The 15,100-nt window shown below is 45.8% G+C and overlaps 10 non-coding genes across 10 annotated transcripts; 6 read left to right on the forward strand and 4 right to left on the reverse strand.

Annotated features, from left to right (window-relative positions):
- Positions 1 to 1,329: 1,329 nt before the first annotated feature.
- Positions 1,330 to 1,400, reverse strand: TRNAG-GCC (transfer RNA glycine (anticodon GCC)). Its single transcript has one exon. It is a non-coding gene; the product is annotated as a tRNA-Gly (tRNA).
- A 134-nt stretch (positions 1,401 to 1,534) lies between these two features.
- Positions 1,535 to 1,607, forward strand: TRNAK-CUU (transfer RNA lysine (anticodon CUU)). Its single transcript has one exon. It is a non-coding gene; the product is annotated as a tRNA-Lys (tRNA).
- Positions 1,608 to 2,950: 1,343 nt separating this feature from the next.
- TRNAG-GCC (transfer RNA glycine (anticodon GCC)) lies at positions 2,951 to 3,021 on the reverse strand. Its single transcript has one exon. It is a non-coding gene; the product is annotated as a tRNA-Gly (tRNA).
- Positions 3,022 to 3,155: 134 nt separating this feature from the next.
- TRNAK-CUU (transfer RNA lysine (anticodon CUU)) lies at positions 3,156 to 3,228 on the forward strand. The gene has a single exon. It is a non-coding gene; the product is annotated as a tRNA-Lys (tRNA).
- A 1,548-nt stretch (positions 3,229 to 4,776) lies between these two features.
- Positions 4,777 to 4,849, forward strand: TRNAK-CUU (transfer RNA lysine (anticodon CUU)). The gene has a single exon. It is a non-coding gene; the product is annotated as a tRNA-Lys (tRNA).
- A 3,395-nt stretch (positions 4,850 to 8,244) lies between these two features.
- On the reverse strand, positions 8,245 to 8,315 carry TRNAG-GCC (transfer RNA glycine (anticodon GCC)). Its single transcript has one exon. It is a non-coding gene; the product is annotated as a tRNA-Gly (tRNA).
- Positions 8,316 to 8,449: 134 nt separating this feature from the next.
- Positions 8,450 to 8,522, forward strand: TRNAK-CUU (transfer RNA lysine (anticodon CUU)). Its single transcript has one exon. It is a non-coding gene; the product is annotated as a tRNA-Lys (tRNA).
- Positions 8,523 to 10,073: 1,551 nt separating this feature from the next.
- Positions 10,074 to 10,146, forward strand: TRNAK-CUU (transfer RNA lysine (anticodon CUU)). The gene has a single exon. It is a non-coding gene; the product is annotated as a tRNA-Lys (tRNA).
- Positions 10,147 to 13,317: 3,171 nt separating this feature from the next.
- Positions 13,318 to 13,388, reverse strand: TRNAG-GCC (transfer RNA glycine (anticodon GCC)). The gene has a single exon. It is a non-coding gene; the product is annotated as a tRNA-Gly (tRNA).
- A 134-nt stretch (positions 13,389 to 13,522) lies between these two features.
- On the forward strand, positions 13,523 to 13,595 carry TRNAK-CUU (transfer RNA lysine (anticodon CUU)). Its single transcript has one exon. It is a non-coding gene; the product is annotated as a tRNA-Lys (tRNA).
- The last annotated feature ends 1,505 nt before the right edge of the window (positions 13,596 to 15,100 follow it).

Consider the following 15,100-nt stretch of genomic DNA (forward strand, 5'->3'; position numbering starts at 1 on the left):
TTTTACTTTCTACTAGGCAGAGCTCCTCCAAAACGATTACAAACCATCACCAGGCCATCACTTCCTCTTTCACATGCCACTCCCCACTCCCTTTGTTAACAAACGAAAATGTCATCTCAGCTTTCCCCTTCACTTTTACTCACACAACCTCTTTTAACAACTTTTCAGCAAAAGTGCTTCACCACCCCAAGAAAGAGAAAAACACTCCTTCTTACAATCTTACTCATCTTTCCTATACTACTTTTCTTATCTGCTTTTCCCAGATTTCCGTTGGCTTTACTCCAGTCCTTTTGTCAAGGAGAGACTTACAATCAATCACTTGACAAGGAACAACCACCTGAAAGATACTCATTCTCGTATGCCTGGTGCACACCATGCAATTCCCCATCAGATAGATGGGCCGATAGATCCTTTCCGACAGACACGATCGGATTTCCGTTCGGATTTCCGATCACTACTATGCAAATCCATCAGAAAAACGATCGGAAATCAGATCGGACCTGCCGGAAATCATCTGTTCGACCCATCTATCTGACAGGCATTGGTATGGTGTGTATTAGGCTTTGCACTCCAAAGGTGCTCACATAGCAGTATGAGGAGGGCACTCTGCACACGGCCTGAGATTTAGCTGAGAGGATTGAAAAAAAGGAAGTTGCTCTTTCCCTTAACTTGTTTTTAGATGAGGTACTTCCCAACAAAAGTTACAAACCAAAAAGCCTTTCAGTCCCGGCAAGCAAAAAAAGTGGTTGCTTTCATTTGACTTAAGTTTGTTACTACTTTTTTTTCTGTACTTTTAGTATGCTTTCTTAATTGCTAGGTGCTGGGAAAGCAAGTTGTAGGTAAGCTGACACAACATCTCAACATCTACTGTGAGAAAACTCAGGACAAAAGTAGAATGAATGAGGGCCTAGAGAGAACGCTCCAAATTTGAGCAAGGCCCTGAGTAGAGTGCAAAGACAACAAGGCAAAAAGTTGTAAAACAACACCAGATGAGCAGATGCTGCTGACTTGGCATTTCCGAGGCTTTTCTAGACAGTTAAAAAGAAGCCTAATAGGTGAGTACTGGAGAGGGAGAGATGCTGCACGTCACTGGCACTGCTAGAAGACATGCAAGGCCTTTGGGCACGCAAGTGTCCCAAGGCTGCTTTAACTTGTGTGTCTTAGAGTCATGTTTGCTGGGTACTAGGGTCCCTCTTCTCGACTGTCAGCCAGCACTGTGGCCAAGTGCCACGGTGACTCTTGCAAATGTCCTTAAATGGCTTCAGGCCTGCAGAGATGTCTTAAGCTTGAGAAGTGCAAAGTGTGGAGGTGTGCCAAAATCCTAGCATTTGCATTGGCCGGGAATCGAACCCGGGCCTCCCGCGTGGCAGGCGAGAATTCTACCACTGAACCACCAATGCCTTGCCCTGTTGCTCGGTGCTGAAAAACGTGGCCAGCCAAATCAGGCCATACAAGATTGCCTTCTTCTGTGCGGATGGCAAAGGTGAGGCTGGCGCCATTTTGCAATTTTTGACATTTCAGCTCAAGCAAGCAAGCCCGGCTAGCTCAGTCGGTAGAGCATGAGACTCTTAATCTCAGGGTCGTGGGTTCGAGCCCCACGTTGGGCGATCAAAGCTTCTCCTTTTACTTTCTACTAGGCAGAGCTCCTCCAAAACGATTACAAACCATCACCAGGCCATCACTTCCTCTTTCACATGCCACTCCCCACTCCCTTTGTTAACAAACGAAAATGTCATCTCAGCTTTCCCCTTCACTTTTACTCACACAACCTCTTTTAACAACTTTTCAGCAAAAGTGCTTCACCACCCCAAGAAAGAGAAAAACACTCCTTCTTACAATCTTACTCATCTTTCCTATACTACTTTTCTTATCTGCTTTTCCCAGATTTCCGTTGGCTTTACTCCAGTCCTTTTGTCAAGGAGAGACTTACAATCAATCACTTGACAAGGAACAACCACCTGAAAGATACTCATTCTCGTATGCCTGGTGCACACCATGCAATTCCCCATCAGATAGATGGGCCGATAGATCCTTTCCGACAGACACGATCGGATTTCCGTTCGGATTTCCGATCACTACTATGCAAATCCATCAGAAAAACGATCGGAAATCAGATCGGACCTGCCGGAAATCATCTGTTCGACCCATCTATCTGACAGGCATTGGTATGGTGTGTATTAGGCTTTGCACTCCAAAGGTGCTCACATAGCAGTATGAGGAGGGCACTCTGCACACGGCCTGAGATTTAGCTGAGAGGATTGAAAAAAAGGAAGTTGCTCTTTCCCTTAACTTGTTTTTAGATGAGGTACTTCCCAACAAAAGTTACAAACCAAAAAGCCTTTCAGTCCCGGCAAGCAAAAAAAGTGGTTGCTTTCATTTGACTTAAGTTTGTTACTACTTTTTTTTCTGTACTTTTAGTATGCTTTCTTAATTGCTAGGTGCTGGGAAAGCAAGTTGTAGGTAAGCTGACACAACATCTCAACATCTACTGTGAGAAAACTCAGGACAAAAGTAGAATGAATGAGGGCCTAGAGAGAACGCTCCAAATTTGAGCAAGGCCCTGAGTAGAGTGCAAAGACAACAAGGCAAAAAGTTGTAAAACAACACCAGATGAGCAGATGCTGCTGACTTGGCATTTCCGAGGCTTTTCTAGACAGTTAAAAAGAAGCCTAATAGGTGAGTACTGGAGAGGGAGAGATGCTGCACGTCACTGGCACTGCTAGAAGACATGCAAGGCCTTTGGGCACGCAAGTGTCCCAAGGCTGCTTTAACTTGTGTGTCTTAGAGTCATGTTTGCTGGGTACTAGGGTCCCTCTTCTCGACTGTCAGCCAGCACTGTGGCCAAGTGCCACGGTGACTCTTGCAAATGTCCTTAAATGGCTTCTGGCCTGCAGAGATGTCTTAAGCTTGAGAAGTGCAAAGTGTGGAGGTGTGCCAAAATCCTAGCATTTGCATTGGCCGGGAATCGAACCCGGGCCTCCCGCGTGGCAGGCGAGAATTCTACCACTGAACCACCAATGCCTTGCCCTGTTGCTCGGTGCTGAAAAACGTGGCCAGCCAAATCAGGCCATACAAGATTGCCTTCTTCTGTGCGGATGGCAAAGGTGAGGCTGGCGCCATTTTGCAATTTTTGACATTTCAGCTCAAGCAAGTAAGCCCGGCTAGCTCAGTCGGTAGAGCATGAGACTCTTAATCTCAGGGTCGTGGGTTCGAGCCCCACGTTGGGCGATCAAAGCTTCTCCTTTTACTTTCTACTAGGCAGAGCTCCTCCAAAACGATTACAAACCATCACCAGGCCATCACTTCCTCTTTCACATGCCACTCCCCACTCCCTTTGCTAACAAACGAAAATGTCATCTCAGCTTTCCCCTTCACTTTTACTCACACAACCTCTTTTAACAACTTTTCAGCAAAAGTGCTTCACCACCCCAAGAAAGAGAAAAACACTCCTTCTTACAATCTTACTCATCTTTCCTATACTACTTTTCTTATCTGCTTTTCCCAGATTTCCATTGGCTTTACTCCAGTCCTTTTGTCAAGGAGAGACTTACAATCAATCACTTGACAAGGAACAACCACCTGAAAGATACTCATTCTCGTATGCCTGGTGCACACCATGCAATTCCCCATGAGATAGATGGGCCGATAGATCCTTTCCGACAGACACGATCGGATTTCCGTTCGGATTTCCGATCACTACTATGCAAATCCATCAGAAAAACGATCGGAAATCAGATCGGACCTGCCGGAAATCATCTGTTCGACCCATCTATCTGACAGGCATTGGTATGGTGTGTATTAGGCTTTGCACTCCAAAGGTGCTCACATAGCAGTATGAGGAGGGCACTCTGCACACGGCCTGAGATTTAGCTGAGAGGATTGAAAAAAAGGAAGTTGCTCTTTCCCTTAACTTGTTTTTAGATGAGGTACTTCCCAACAAAAGTTACAAACCAAAAAGCCTTTCAGTCCCGGCAAGCAAAAAAAGTGGTTGCTTTCATTTGACTTAAGTTTGTTACTACTTTTTTTTCTGTACTTTTAGTATGTTTTCTTAATTGCTAGGTGCTGGGAAAGCAAGTTGTAGGTAAGCTGACACAACATCTCAACATCTACTGTGAGAAAACTCAGGACAAAAGTAGAATGAATGAGGGCCTAGAGAGAACGCTCCAAATTTGAGCAAGGCCCTGAGTAGAGTGCAAAGACAACAAGGCAAAAAGTTGTAAAACAACACCAGATGAGCAGATGCTGCTGACTTGGCATTTCCGAGGCTTTTCTAGACAGTTAAAAAGAAGCCTAATAGGTGAGTACTGGAGAGGGAGAGATGCTGCACGTCACTGGCACTGCTAAAAGACATGCAAGGCCTTTGGGCACGCAAGTGTCCCAAGGCTGCTTTAACTTGTGTGTCTTAGAGTCATGTTTGCTGGGTACTAGGGTCCCTCTTCTCGACTGTCAGCCAGCACTGTGGCCAAGTGCCACGGTGACTCTTGCAAATGTCCTTAAATGGCTTCTGGCCTGCAGAGATGTCTTAAGCTTGAGAAGTGCAAAGTGTGGAGGTGTGCCAAAATCCTAGCATTTGCATTGGCCAGGAATCGAACCCGGGCCTCCCGCGTGGCAGGCGAGAATTCTACCACTGAACCACCAATGCCTTGCCCTGTTGCTCGGTGCTGAAAAACGTGGCCAGCCAAATCAGGCCATACAAGATTGCCTTCTTCTGTGCGGATGGCAAAGGTGAGGCTGGCGCCATTTTGCAATTTTTGACATTTCAGCTCAAGCAAGCAAGCCCGGCTAGCTCAGTCGGTAGAGCATGAGACTCTTAATCTCAGGGTCGTGGGTTCGAGCCCCACGTTGGGCAATCAAAGCTTCTCCTTTTACTTTCTACTAGGCAGAGCTCCTCCAAAACGATTACAAACCATCACCAGGCCATCACTTCCTCTTTCACATGCCACTCCCCACTCCCTTTGCTAACAAACGAAAATGTCATCTCAGCTTTCCCCTTCACTTTTACTCACACAACCTCTTTTAACAACTTTTCAGCAAAAGTGCTTCACCACCCCAAGAAAGAGAAAAACACTCCTTCTTACAATCTTACTCATCTTTCCTATACTACTTTTCTTATCTGCTTTTCCCAGATTTCCGTTGGCTTTACTCCAGTCCTTTTGTCAAGGAGAGACTTACAATCAATCACTTGACAAGGAACAACCACCTGAAAGATACTCATTCTCGTATGCCTGGTGCACACCATGCAATTCCCCATCAGATAGATGGGCCGATAGATCCTTTCCGACAGACACGATCGGATTTCCGTTCGGATTTCCGATCACTACTATGCAAATCCATCAGAAAAACGATCGGAAATCAGATCGGACCTGCCGGAAATCATCTGTTCGACCCATCTATCTGACAGGCATTGGTATGGTGTGTATTAGGCTTTGCACTCCAAAGGTGCTCACATAGCAGTATGAGGAGGGCACTCTGCACACGGCCTGAGATTTAGCTGAGAGGATTGAAAAAAAGGAAGTTGCTCTTTCCCTTAACTTGTTTTTAGATGAGGTACTTCCCAACAAAAGTTACAAACCAAAAAGCCTTTCAGTCCCGGCAAGCAAAAAAAGTGGTTGCTTTCATTTGACTTAAGTTTGTTACTACTTTTTTCTGTACTTTTAGTATGTTTTCTTAATTGCTAGGTGCTGGGAAAGCAAGTTGTAGGTAAGCTGACACAACATCTCAACATCTACTGTGAGAAAACTCAGGACAAAAGTAGAATGAATGAGGGCCTAGAGAGAACGCTCCAAATTTGAGCAAGGCCCTGAGTAGAGTGCAAAGACAACAAGGCAAAAAGTTGTAAAACAACACCAGATGAGCAGATGCTGCTGACTTGGCATTTCCGAGGCTTCTCTAGACAGTTAAAAAGAAGCCTAATAGGTGAGTACTGGAGAGGGAGAGATGCTGCACGTCACTGGCACTGCTAGAAGACATGCAAGGCCTTTGGGCACGCAAGTGTCCCAAGGCTGCTTTAAAGAGACTCTGTAACAAATTTTTCAGCCTTAGTTCTTCTATCCTATAAGTTCCTATGCCTGTTCTAATCTGCTCTGGCTTACTGCAGTCTTTCCTAACTGCACTGTCTCTGTAATAAATCAATGTATCTTTCCTCTGTCCTGTTTGTCGGGCTAAAGCTTGATTGTGTGGAATGTGCAGGACTGCTTGTGATTGGTAGAAGCGATACACACCCTCTGCAGGCCCCCTGCATACTCTGAATGACTCATACACTATGATTAGCTGAGCCTATTAGAAGCTGGTTAGTTTGTTTGTAAACACTGCCTAAAACTGTTAATTACAAGCCAGGATTGCAGCAGAGAGTGGCAGAAACAGCACAGAGGGGCACAGGAGAAAATAATGAATAGAATGGTATGCTTTTTATTGTAAGAATATTAGAGTACAGATTCTCTTTAACTTGTGTGTCTTAGAGTCATGTTTGCTGGGTACTAGGGTCCCTCTTCTCGACTGTCAGCCAGCACTGTGGCCAAGTGCCACGGTGACTCTTGCAAATGTCCTTAAATGGCTTCTGGCCTGCAGAGATGTCTTAAGCTTGAGAAGTGCAAAGTGTGGAGGTGTGCCAAAATCCTAGCATTTGCATTGGCCGGGAATCGAACCCGGGCCTCCCGCGTGGCAGGTGAGAATTCTACCACTGAACCACCAATGCCTTGCCCTGTTGCTCGGTGCTGAAAAACGTGGCCAGCCAAATCAGGCCATACAAGATTGCCTTCTTCTGTGCGGATGGCAAAGGTGAGGCTGGCGCCATTTTGCAATTTTTGCCATTTCAGCTCAAGCAAGCAAGCCCGGCTAGCTCAGTCGGTAGAGCATGAGACTCTTAATCTCAGGGTCGTGGGTTCGAGCCCCACGTTGGGTGATCAAAGCTTCTCCTTTTACTTTCTACTAGGCAGAGCTCCTCCAAAACGATTACAAACCATCACCAGGCCATCACTTCCTCTTTCACATGCCACTCCCCACTCCCTTTGCTAACAAACGAAAATGTCATCTCAGCTTTCCCCTTCACTTTTACTCACACAACCTCTTTTAACAACTTTTCAGCAAAAGTGCTTCACCACCCCAAGAAAGAGAAAAACACTCCTTCTTACAATCTTACTCATCTTTCCTATACTACTTTTCTTATCTGCTTTTCCCAGATTTCCATTGGCTTTACTCCAGTCCTTTTGTCAAGGAGAGACTTACAATCAATCACTTGACAAGGAACAACCACCTGAAAGATACTCATTCTCGTATGCCTGGTGCACACCATGCAATTCCCCATCAGATAGATGGGCCGATAGATCCTTTCCGACAGACACGATCGGATTTCCGTTCGGATTTCCGATCACTACTATGCAAATCCATCAGAAAAACGATCGGAAATCAGATCGGACCTGCCGGAAATCATCTGTTCGACCCATCTATCTGACAGGCATTGGTATGGTGTGTATTAGGCTTTGCACTCCAAAGGTGCTCACATAGCAGTATGAGGAGGGCACTCTGCACACGGCCTGAGATTTAGCTGAGAGGATTGAAAAAAAGGAAGTTGCTCTTTCCCTTAACTTGTTTTTAGATGAGGTACTTCCCAACAAAAGTTACAAACCAAAAAGCCTTTCAGTCCCGGCAAGCAAAAAAAGTGGTTGCTTTCATTTGACTTAAGTTTGTTACTACTTTTTTTTCTGTACTTTTAGTATGTTTTCTTAATTGCTAGGTGCTGGGAAAGCAAGTTGTAGGTAAGCTGACACAACATCTCAACATCTACTGTGAGAAAACTCAGGACAAAAGTAGAATGAATGAGGGCCTAGAGAGAACGCTCCAAATTTGAGCAAGGCCCTGAGTAGAGTGCAAAGACAACAAGGCAAAAAGTTGTAAAACAACACCAGATGAGCAGATGCTGCTGACTTGGCATTTCCGAGGCTTTTCTAGACAGTTAAAAAGAAGCCTAATAGGTGAGTACTGGAGAGGGAGAGATGCTGCACGTCACTGGCACTGCTAGAAGACATGCAAGGCCTTTGGGCACGCAAGTGTCCCAAGGCTGCTTTAACTTGTGTGTCTTAGAGTCATGTTTGCTGGGTACTAGGGTCCCTCTTCTCGACTGTCAGCCAGCACTGTGGCCAAGTGCCACGGTGACTCTTGCAAATGTCCTTAAATGGCTTCTGGCCTGCAGAGATGTCTTAAGCTTGAGAAGTGCAAAGTGTGGAGGTGTGCCAAAATCCTAGCATTTGCATTGGCCGGGAATCGAACCCGGGCCTCCCGCGTGGCAGGCGAGAATTCTACCACTGAACCACCAATGCCTTGCCCTGTTGCTCGGTGCTGAAAAACGTGGCCAGCCAAATCAGGCCATACAAGATTGCCTTCTTCTGTGCGGATGGCAAAGGTGAGGCTGGCGCCATTTTGCAATTTTTGACATTTCAGCTCAAGCAAGCAAGCCCGGCTAGCTCAGTCGGTAGAGCATGAGACTCTTAATCTCAGGGTCGTGGGTTCGAGCCCCACGTTGGGCGATCAAAGCTTCTCCTTTTACTTTCTACTAGGCAGAGCTCCTCCAAAACGATTACAAACCATCACCAGGCCATCACTTCCTCTTTCACATGCCACTCCCCACTCCCTTTGCTAACAAACGAAAATGTCATCTCAGCTTTCCCCTTCACTTTTACTCACACAACCTCTTTTAACAACTTTTCAGCAAAAAAAGGGCTTCACCACCCCAAGAAAGAGAAAAACACTCCTTCTTACAATCTTACTCATCTTTCCTATACTACTTTTCTTATCTGCTTTTCCCAGATTTCCGTTGGCTTTACTCCAGTCCTTTTGTCAAGGAGAGACTTACAATCAATCACTTGACAAAGAACAACCACCTGAAAGATACTCATTCTCGTATGCCTGGTGCACACCATGCAATTCCCCATCAGATAGATGGGCCGATAGATCCTTTCCGACAGACACGATCGGATTTCCGTTCGGATTTCCGATCACTACTATGCAAATCCATCAGAAAAACGATCGGAAATCAGATCGGACCTGCCGGAAATCATCTGTTCGACCCATCTATCTGACAGGCATTGGTATGGTGTGTATTAGGCTTTGCACTCCAAAGGTGCTCACATAGCAGTATGAGGAGGGCACTCTGCACACGGCCTGAGATTTAGCTGAGAGGATTGAAAAAAAGGAAGTTGCTCTTTCCCTTAACTTGTTTTTAGATGAGGTACTTCCCAACAAAAGTTACAAACCAAAAAGCCTTTCAGTCCCGGCAAGCTAAAAAAGTGGTTGCTTTCATTTGACTTAAGTTTGTTACTACTTTTTTTTCTGTACTTTTAGTATGTTTTCTTAATTGCTAGGTGCTGGGAAAGCAAGTTGTAGGTAAGCTGACACAACATCTCAACATCTACTGTGAGAAAACTCAGGACAAAAGTAGAATGAATGAGGGCCTAGAGAGAACGCTCCAAATTTGAGCAAGGCCCTGAGTAGAGTGCAAAGACAACAAGGCAAAAAGTTGTAAAACAACACCAGATGAGCAGATGCTGCTGACTTGGCATTTCCGAGGCTTTTCTAGACAGTTAAAAAGAAGCCTAATAGGTGAGTACTGGAGAGGGAGAGATGCTGCACGTCACTGGCACTGCTAGAAGACATGCAAGGCCTTTGGGCACGCAAGTGTCCCAAGGCTGCTTTAACTTGTGTGTCTTAGAGTCATGTTTGCTGGGTACTAGGGTCCCTCTTCTCGACTGTCAGCCAGCACTGTGGCCAAGTGCCACGGTGACTCTTGCAAATGTCCTTAAATGGCTTCTGGCCTGCAGAGATGTCTTAAGCTTGAGAAGTGCAAAGTGTGGAGGTGTGCCAAAATCCTAGCATTTGCATTGGCCGAGAATCGAACCCGGGCCTCCCGCGTGGCAGGCGAGAATTCTACCACTGAACCACCAATGCCTTGCCCTGTTGCTCGGTGCTGAAAAACGTGGCCAGCCAAATCAGGCCATACAAGATTGCCTTCTTCTGTGCGGATGGCAAAGGTGAGGCTGGCGCCATTTTGCAATTTTTGACATTTCAGCTCAAGCAAGCAAGCCCGGCTAGCTCAGTCGGTAGAGCATGAGACTCTTAATCTCAGGGTCGTGGGTTCGAGCCCCACGTTGGGCGATCAAAGCTTCTCCTTTTACTTTCTACTAGGCAGAGCTCCTCCAAAACGATTACAAACCATCACCAGGCCATCACTTCCTCTTTCACATGCCACTCCCCACTCCCTTTGCTAACAAACGAAAATGTCATCTCAGCTTTCCCCTTCACTTTTACTCACACAACCTCTTTTAACAACTTTTCAGCAAAAGTGCTTCACCACCCCAAGAAAGAGAAAAACACTCCTTCTTACAATCTTACTCATCTTTCCTATACTACTTTTCTTATCTGCTTTTCCCAGATTTCCGTTGGCTTTACTCCAGTCCTTTTGTCAAGGAGAGACTTACAATCAATCACTTGACAAGGAACAACCACCTGAAAGATACTCATTCTCGTATGCCTGGTGCACACCATGCAATTCCCCATCAGATAGATGGGCCGATAGATCCTTTCCGACAGACACGATCGGATTTCCGTTCGGATTTCCGATAACTACTATGCAAATCCATCAGAAAAACGATCGGAAATCAGATCGGACCTGCCGGAAATCATCTGTTCGACCCATCTATCTGACAGGCATTGGTATGGTGTGTATTAGGCTTTGCACTCCAAAGGTGCTCACATAGCAGTATGAGGAGGGCACTCTGCACACGGCCTGAGATTTAGCTGAGAGGATTGAAAAAAAGGAAGTTGCTCTTTCCCTTAACTTGTTTTTAGATGAGGTACTTCCCAACAAAAGTTACAAACCAAAAAGCCTTTCAGTCCCGGCAAGCAAAAAAAGTGGTTGCTTTCATTTGACTTAAGTTTGTTACTACTTTTTTTTCTGTACTTTTAGTATGTTTTCTTAATTGCTAGGTGCTGGGAAAGCAAGTTGTAGGTAAGCTGACACAACATCTCAACATCTACTGTGAGAAAACTCAGGACAAAAGTAGAATGAATGAGGGCCTAGAGAGAACGCTCCAAATTTGAGCAAGGCCCTGAGTAGAGTGCAAAGACAACAAGGCAAAAAGTTGTAAAACAACACCAGATGAGCAGATGCTGCTGACTTGGCATTTCCGAGGCTTTTCTAGACAGTTAAAAAGAAGCCTAATAGGTGAGTACTGGAGAGGGAGAGATGCTGCACGTCACTGGCACTGCTAGAAGACATGCAAGGCCTTTGGGCACGCAAGTGTCCCAAGGCTGCTTTAACTTTTGTGTCTTAGAGTCATGTTTGCTGGGTACTAGGGTCCCTCTTCTCGACTGTCAGCCAGCACTGTGGCCAAGTGCCACGGTGACTCTTGCAAATGTCCTTAACCTCCTCAGCGGTATGGACAGAAATGTCCATCCATAAAAACATGCTGTGAACAGTATAAACGTGCATACAGATCAATACTCTTCTGCACTGTATACTAGACCCTTGCTTGACACAGTTTGGCAAGTTACAGGAAAAAAAAAGTTTTAAAAATACATTTTATCACTTTTTGCAAAGAAATCCTGGGAATTGAACGCCGGGGAGGTTAAATGGCTTCTGGCCTGCAGAGATGTCTTAAGCTTGAGAAGTGCAAAGTGTGGAGGTGTGCCAAAATCCTAGCATTTGCATTGGCCGGGAATCAAACCCAGGCCTCCCGCGTGGCAGGCGAGAATTCTACCACTGAACCACCAATGCCTTGCCATGTTGCTCGGTGCTGAAAAACGTGGCCAGCCAAATCAGGCCATACAAGATTGCCTTCTTCTGTGCGGATGGCAAAGGTGAGGCTGGCGCCATTTTGCAATTTTTGACATTTCAGCTCAAGCAAGCAAGCCCGGCTAGCTCAGTCGGTAGAGCATGAGACTCTTAATCTCAGGGTCGTGGGTTCGAGCCCCACGTTGGGTGATCAAAGCTTCTCCTTTTACTTTCTACTAGGCAGAGCTCCTCCAAAACGATTACAAACAATCACCAGGCCATCACTTCCTCTTTCACATGCCACTCCCCACTCCCTTTGCTAACAAACGAAAATGTCATCTCAGCTTTCCCCTTCACTTTTACTCACACAACCTCTTTTAACAACTTTTCAGCAAAAGTGCTTCACCACCCCAAGAAAGAGAAAAACACTCCTTCTTACAATCTTACTCATCTTTCCTATACTACTTTTCTTATCTGCTTTTCCCAGATTTCCGTTGGCTTTACTCCAGTCCTTTTGTCAAGGAGAGACTTACAATCAATCACTTGACAAGGAACAACCACCTGAAAGATACTCATTCTCGTATGCCTGGTGCACACCATGCAATTCCCCATCAGATAGATGGGCCGATAGATCCTTTCCGACAGACACGATCGGATTTCCGTTCGGATTTCCGATCACTACTATGCAAATCCATCAGAAAAACGATCGGAAATCAGATCGGACCTGCCGGAAATCATCTGTTCGACCCATCTATCTGACAGGCATTGGTATGGTGTGTATTAGGCTTTGCACTCCAAAGGTGCTCACATAGCAGTATGAGGAGGGCACTCTGCACACGGCCTGAGATTTAGCTGAGAGGATTGAAAAAAAGGAAGTTGCTCTTTCCCTTAACTTGTTTTTAGATGAGGTACTTCCCAACAAAAGTTACAAACCAAAAAGCCTTTCAGTCCCGGCAAGCAAAAAAAGTGGTTGCTTTCATTTGACTTAAGTTTGTTACTACTTTTTTTTCTGTACTTTTAGTATGTTTTCTTAATTGCTAGGTGCTGGGAAAGCAAGTTGTAGGTAAGCTGACACAACATCTCAACATCTACTGTGAGAAAACTCAGGACAAAAGTAGAATGAATGAGGGCCTAGAGAGAACGCTCCAAATTTGAGCAAGGCCCTGAGTAGAGTGCAAAGACAACAAGGCAAAAAGTTGTAAAACAACACCAGATGAGCAGATGCTGCTGACTTGGCATTTCCGAGGCTTTTCTAGACAGTTAAAAAGAAGCCTAATAGGTGAGTACTGGAGAGGGAGAGATGCTGCACGTCACTGGCACTGCTAGAAGACATGCAAGGCCTTTGGGCACGCAATTGTCCCAAGGCTGCTTTAACTTGTGTGTCTTAGAGTCATGTTTGCTGGGTACTAGGGTCCCTCTTCTCGACTGTCAGCCAGCACTGTGGCCAAGTGCCACGGTGACTCTTGCAAATGTCCTTAAATGGCTTCTGGCCTGCAGAGATGTCTTAAGCTTGAGAAGTGCAAAGTGTGGAGGTGTGCCAAAATCCTAGCATTTGCATTGGCCGGGAATCGAACCCGGGCCTCCCGCGTGGCAGGCGAGAATTCTACCACTGAACCACCAATGCCTTGCCCTGTTGCTCGGTGCTGAAAAACGTGGCCAGCCAAATCAGGCCATACAAGATTGCCTTCTTCTGTGCGGATGGCAAAGGTGAGGCTGGCGCCATTTTGCAATTTTTGACATTTCAGCTCAAGCAAGCAAGCCCGGCTAGCTCAGTCGGTAGAGCATGAGACTCTTAATCTCAGGGTCGTGGGTTCGAGCCCCACGTTGGGCGATCAAAGCTTCTCCTTTTACTTTCTACTAGGCAGAGCTCCTCCAAAACGATTACAAACCATCACCAGGCCATCACTTCCTCTTTCACATGCCACTCCCCACTCCCTTTGCTAACAAACGAAAATGTCATCTCAGCTTTCCCCTTCACTTTTACTCACACAACCTCTTTTAACAACTTTTCAGCAAAAGTGCTTCACCACCCCAAGAAAGAGAAAAACACTCCTTCTTACAATCTTACTCATCTTTCCTATACTACTTTTCTTATCTGCTTTTCCCAGATTTCCGTTGGCTTTACTCCAGTCCTTTTGTCAAGGAGAGACTTACAATCAATCACTTGACAAGGAACAACCACCTGAAAGATACTCATTCTCGTATGCCTGGTGCACACCATGCAATTCCCCATCAGATAGATGGGCCGATAGATCCTTTCCGACAGACACGATCGGATTTCCGTTCGGATTTCCGATCACTACTATGCAAATCCATCAGAAAAACGATCGGAAATCAGATCGGACCTGCCGGAAATCATCTGTTCGACCCATCTATCTGACAGGCATTGGTATGGTGTGTATTAGGCTTTGCACTCCAAAGGTGCTCACATAGCAGTATGAGGAGGGCACTCTGCACACGGCCTGAGATTTAGCTGAGAGGATTGAAAAAAAGGAAGTTGCTCTTTCCCTTAACTTGTTTTTAGATGAGGTACTTCCCAACAAAAGTTACAAACCAAAAAGCCTTTCAGTCCCGGCAAGCAAAAAAAGTGGTTGCTTTCATTTGACTTAAGTTTGTTACTACTTTTTTTTCTGTACTTTTAGTATGTTTTCTTAATTGCTAGGTGCTGGGAAAGCAAGTTGTAGGTAAGCTGACACAACATCTCAACATCTACTGTGAGAAAACTCAGGACAAAAGTAGAATGAATGAGGGCCTAGAGAGAACGCTCCAAATTTGAGCAAGGCCCTGAGTAGAGTGCAAAGACAACAAGGCAAAAAGTTGTAAAACAACACCAGATGAGCAGATGCTGCTGACTTGGCATTTCCGAGGCTTTTCTAGACAGTTAAAAAGAAGCCTAATAGGTGAGTACTGGAGAGGGAGAGATGCTGCACGTCACTGGCACTGCTAGAAGACATGCAAGGCCTTTGGGCACGCAAGTGTCCCAAGGCTGCTTTAACTTGTGTGTCTTAGAGTCATGTTTGCTGGGTACTAGGGTCCCTCTTCTCGACTGTCAGCCAGCACTGTGGCCAAGTGCCACGGTGACTCTTGCAAATGTCCTTAAATGGCTTCTGGCCTGCAGAGATGTCTTAAGCTTGAGAAGTGCAAAGTGTGGAGGTGTGCCAAAATCCTAGCATTTGCATTGGCCAGGAATCGAACCCGGGCCTCCCGCGTGGCAGGCGAGAATTCTACCACTGAACCACCAATGCCTTGCCCTGTTGCTCGGTGCTGAAAAACGTGGCCAGCCAAATCAGGCCATACAAGATTGCCTTCTTCTGTGCGGATGGCAAAGGTGAGGCT

The sequence above is a fragment of the Hyperolius riggenbachi genome, chromosome 4 (assembly GCF_040937935.1).
Source record: "Hyperolius riggenbachi isolate aHypRig1 chromosome 4, aHypRig1.pri, whole genome shotgun sequence".
In the NCBI taxonomy this organism is placed as follows: domain Eukaryota; kingdom Metazoa; phylum Chordata; class Amphibia; order Anura; family Hyperoliidae; genus Hyperolius; species Hyperolius riggenbachi.